This window comes from Gavialis gangeticus, unplaced genomic scaffold, assembly GCF_001723915.1.
Source record: "Gavialis gangeticus isolate Ggan-Ray unplaced genomic scaffold, GavGan_comp1, whole genome shotgun sequence".
In the NCBI taxonomy this organism is placed as follows: domain Eukaryota; kingdom Metazoa; phylum Chordata; order Crocodylia; family Gavialidae; genus Gavialis; species Gavialis gangeticus.
Window position 1 is genome coordinate 30,203,409 of NW_017729006.1, and position 5,219 is coordinate 30,208,627.

The following is a 5,219-nucleotide window of genomic DNA, read 5'->3' on the forward strand; positions in this document are numbered from 1 at the left end:
GGGGGGGGGGGGGGGGGGGGGGAGACACAGCTGCGATGGTGACAGCGGGGGCACAGCGGTAGGAGCCCAACAGTGGCAAGCACGGGTTCCCAAGAAGCTCCTTTAAGTGTATTTAAGCTGTGGGTTTGGCATTTGCAAATATTTGAAACCACGAATGCCGAACCTGAGAATAGTGAGGGTTTCCTGTAGATTTAACTGATGGATACCTCTACTCTTTTATATTTTTTAATTCTGTATTGTGACCGAAGCAGTACAATAAAACTCTGATCAATGGATCACGGAGCCCCTCGGTCATCTGCAGGGTCTTTTGAAATGCTGCTCTAAAATGTGATAGAAGAAACAACGAGGGGCAAGAGACCAGAGACACTGATTTCTTTGACCCTCTATGTCTGTTCTTCCAGGAGAAGAATAAATGTCAGACGTGGGAAAAAGGAGATAATCGGTCATATATTTCTAAGCACTTAGAATATGTAACCACAGCTCTGTGTTAGACCATGGTACCCAGGTCAGACTACAGATTGTCAAATGTCTGCTCTGCAGGTGCAAGCATTTTTTGCTGGTCATTTGAATGTATTAATGCTGATTATGTTATCAGGATGTACAAGGAGTGCTCTTGATCATACTTCGCCACACAGCACAAAGTCATGATGTCAAGCCATGATTATTCCTTGAAACTCCATTCAGTGATGAAGTGGCTCTCTATTGAGTATTATGTAGCACTGAAGCTGGTTAGGCTGACAGCATTTTTAGACTGGCACTGATATAAACTGGGGACATTTAACTAGGAAAATATTTTTAAACCATGTGGTACATCTCAGACAGAAGGGGCAGTGGTAAATGACAGCCTCCTGAGCAGAAGGCAGACCTGGAAAAAATCTGTGATGACAATACTCAGTCTCAACCAATAATCAGTTCAGCACAAGTCTATTAGAAAAAGTGAAGCAACCAGGATCAAAACAAGCACAAAATGTTTTGTGTGATATGATCTGGAAATACGAATTGATGCTACCAAATATAAAAGAAATATGGCTTTAGACAGGCCAATTCTGAAGGAGGAAAAAGAATAACTGAGATAAAAAGACTCAGTATAATACTAGAAAGAACCCTAGTAGAGGACAAAAAGATTAAGTTTAATGGTGATGCTAAACATGAAGGGTAAATGTACATTGAATAATAAAGATATTAACAGAATGGTTTTAGAGATATACATACATATCTATATATATATTCTTTAATCATAGATATGATATGTGTGTATCTTCTTATACCATAACTGTCTATCTATCTACATATATTATCAATCACTAAATCTAATTTACTCCAATTATTGCTACTGAATTTTACTCTATTGCTATGTACAGCAAGACAAGAATATATCTTTTAGGTTAATCAAGACATAACTCATATTATAGTTAACACATAACATGCCAAGACAACAGAGTTAAAACTACAAGTCTGATTCTCTTATCTCTATAATGAGTAGTGTCTTATTCCGTAAATAACGTCACTGAAATCAGTTGAACTCTGTCAATTAAATAATTGCTTACCGCAAAAGGGGCAATGGAATATAGTTGCATAAGAATGTAGGGTCACACTGAATAAATATCTGAAACAGTATGCTAGAAATAAAAAAAAGCATGAACATTACTCTGCTCCCTATACAAAAGCCAGATATAAGTTGAAATCCCTAGTAGGGCTGTGCAAACCTTCAGTCACTGATTTGATTCAGCGGACATTTGGCCCGATTCAGCAGCTGAATCTCCAAATCCAAATCGAATCAGGAGACCCTTTAATCTCTCCGAATCAAATTGAAACCCTCCAAATCCATTTGGAGAGTTTCAGAGACATTTGATGATTCGGACATAGACACAGCTTTAAATGTTTTTTCTACATACCTCAATGTACCAGGCAGTTCGTGAAGGCTGAGATGCTGGGGCGGATGGAGCATCCCACAGGAGCATGGCAGTGGACCCGGAACCGAACCAGAAGCACTTCTGGGTCTTCTGTGGAGTGCGCAGGGGACCCTCGCACCCGCCCCCTGGCTTGGCGACTCGTACCTCCTGGGTCTGAGGTGGGGGCACCCAGGGTCCCCCTGTGGCTGATTGCTGAGCCAGAGAAGCACAGCCCCCCCTCCTCCCCACTCCTGTGGGATGCTCAATCCGCTCCACATCGCAGCGTTCATGAGCCATGCCTGGTATCTTGAGGTATGTAGAAAAAACATTTAAAGCTGCGTCTATGACCGAATCGCTAATTCTCTGAATCAGCATTGAATCTTCAGATTCGGATTTGGCTGAATCAAATCAGGACAGTGATCTGAATCAATGAATCAAATCACTGTCCCCCGATTCGGGCCAAATCCAAATCTGAATCAAATGCAGCCTGGTTCGCACACCCCTAATCACTAGCTCTTCTTCTAAAGAATACTGTTACATAGAGTTACAGAGCACCTGATAGCCAACTGTGTTTTCAAAAAAGGTCCCAATATTTCAAACACGTGCCCTCAAAAGTGTTGCTCTATTTCCTGAGGTCCCCTGGAGAGTGATCAATTAATGTTGCAGGATCAGGGCCAGAAATGACAAATAGATGGTTTCCAAAAACAGAGACACTCTCTACATCTTCCCTTACCAATGGAGGAGAAACAATTCTATTTCATTATTGCAAATGGCTTTAGTGAATCCATGAATCAGAAAATCCCTTTGTGTGCCTCCGTAAACTCTCAGCCTACAGAATACAATCTTTTATCAACAAGATAAACTCTTTTTGGGCCTTGTCCTCTATGGCTTATGTAGACAAAACTCCCGTGGATGTTTCTGGGCATTAGCTGCAGAGCCAGCAGGGTTTAACTGTGCTTCCAGAATTTGTATTGTGGGACACATAGCTCTCCAGAGAGGAGACTTACAGGCTTATCACACTCACATCAACACTTCTGTACAACTTGGTTTTAGACTTGCACAATCTGTAAGCAGCCTCAGTGCTCTCTGTGAGCTAATTTGTATTGATCTGTTCAAATCCATACATAAGAAGTCTTAACAGCAGATTACTGTGTAATCAATTTTGCTGTAACATTAAAACGAGATGTTACAGTGACCTAAGGAGTTAATAAATTTTCACACATACCACCCTTTCCCTCAAAAAATCAGTCCTCCAAAATTGGGGTGTATGTCTTAAACAGGGAAGCTGAGTTTTCTTCACTGGAATAGAGGCAGGTAGAACAGAGAAAGCAGACACTGACTTGTGGCTGCCAAGGCAGCTGTCAAGAGCAGGGATGGAGCTCAGCATTAACTTCCGCACAGTCACTGGTGTGGCACTAGTTTTTGATTGAAGAGCCACTGAGCTGTCTGAGAGTGAGGTGCTGCAGGCATCTGTAGTACAGGGCTGATGTCCCAGGGGCACATGCAGGCCTCAAGGGGTTAACATGCAGCCCCTAGACTCCTGCTGCTCCCTCCTTTGCTCTGACCCTTGGGTCCCAAGGCTCCCCCTCCCTCCTTAGGTTTCTGGTACCTGCCCCCACCCCTAGTCCTAAAGTGGAGTGGCTTGGCCCACAGGGCCGAGAGTCCATGGCTGGAGGACTTGGTGGGGGAGTGGGGAGACTAGGGACCTTGTGCAGCATCTTTGCTGGTGGAGAGCAGTGGGAGTTGCTCACCATGATTGGGGGGGGTGGCATGCTATAGCATGTCTGTGCAGCACAGGGAGGGGAGGGGAGGGGCTGTATTGTGGGTCCATGTGGTGTGGAGAGGGGCCAGCACGGCATGTCTGCAAGGGGGAGGTGGCAGAGGATGCTCATGGCTTGGGGAGGCCTCACAGGGCACTTCAGCAGCCTATGTGGTGTGGCAAGGGAAGGTTAGCACAGTGTAGCAGGTGGCCCACATGGCACTTGCCTGGGTTGTGTGTGGCCCATGCAGTGTGCAACTGGGGGGTCCTGCAGCCCCACGGCATTCACAAGTTGGATAGACCGGCCATTCTGATGATACTTGTTGTGTGGATACAACCCTTTATTATTTACATGAACTTATATAAAGAACTGTTTACAGTAAAGAAGTAACGGTCTTACTAACAGTCTTTGCAAGGGTCTGCAGCCTACCCTTGTAGGTGTCCTTGTTACACCAGGAAGTTCCTCCAGCCTAACCCAGGCTGTCTCCTGTGATGCCTCACTTCCTGGATACTCTATTTGCAGGAAGGCTTACTGTATGACAGACAGTCAGCCATGTCCCTGGAAAAATCTTTTTTCTAAATTAGGTCTTCCAAACACCAGATGCATGTCTGAGAAAATATGGTATTTCCATGTCTTCTTCTGTATATACTTTTGTATATGTATATCTTGCAAGCAATATCACAATTTAAAGTAACAAAGACTTCTAAAATAATCACATTCCATGCTGTCAGTGAAATCATGCTTATGCTACTGTATGTACCCAAATCTGAGATGACTTTGAATTTAAGATGACCCCCCAATAATTAGTTTCTATATCAATATTGGAGGGTCATCTTAAATTTGTGCCTCCCAGCACTGTGGTAGGGAGAGTAGTGGCAAGGAAATAAGCAGCAGAGAAAGCAGCAATTGGTGTGGGGGGGAAGCAGGAATTCAGACGCCTGCACCCAGCCGCAGCCTGACACTTGCCTGCCTCAGTGCCTATGCCCCCTGGCCCTTGTCCCACCCAAAATTTGCACCTCCAGTGCCTGCCTCCCTGCTACCTGCACCCCTGTGGGGGAATGGGGAAAATCCCCCCATCATGGATTTGAGTAAATATGGTATATAGGTATCATTTTCAGGTCATTAGGGCCGTGCGAAACAGCTATGTCTCGTTTTGATTTTGGATTCGGAAGTTTCAGAGGACAGCAATTCATTTCAGTGTTTTAGATCACTGTTCCATTTCGATTTGGCTGAATCTGTTTCATAGTTTCAATGCCATTTTGGTGACTCAGCCATAGGCTATAAAGGGGAATCTTTAAAATGCCTATAAGTTCATCATTTCTTGCCGGATTTGGGTGAAAATTACAGGGATGATAGCCCATTCTGAGGGCATGAAGCCTGCCATGTGTCAAGAAGATAGGTGCAGAGGCTTTTGTGAAACTGCACCTCAAACTATTCAAAACAAAACTCATGTCACGTGTACGTGTTAATGCGCAGCAGGATGAAAACAGTAGGTATGGTAGCCCCTTCTGAGGCCATGAAGCCTGCTAGGTTTCAAGGAGATGGGTTCAGGCGCTTCTGGGAAACT

At 44.3% G+C, this 5,219-nt stretch overlaps 1 protein-coding gene across 2 annotated transcripts in view; it reads right to left on the reverse strand.

Annotated features, from left to right (window-relative positions):
- Positions 1-5,219, reverse strand: part of AMPH (amphiphysin) — a 119,519-nt gene that overhangs the window by 1,155 nt on the left and 113,145 nt on the right. The window lies entirely within an intron of this gene.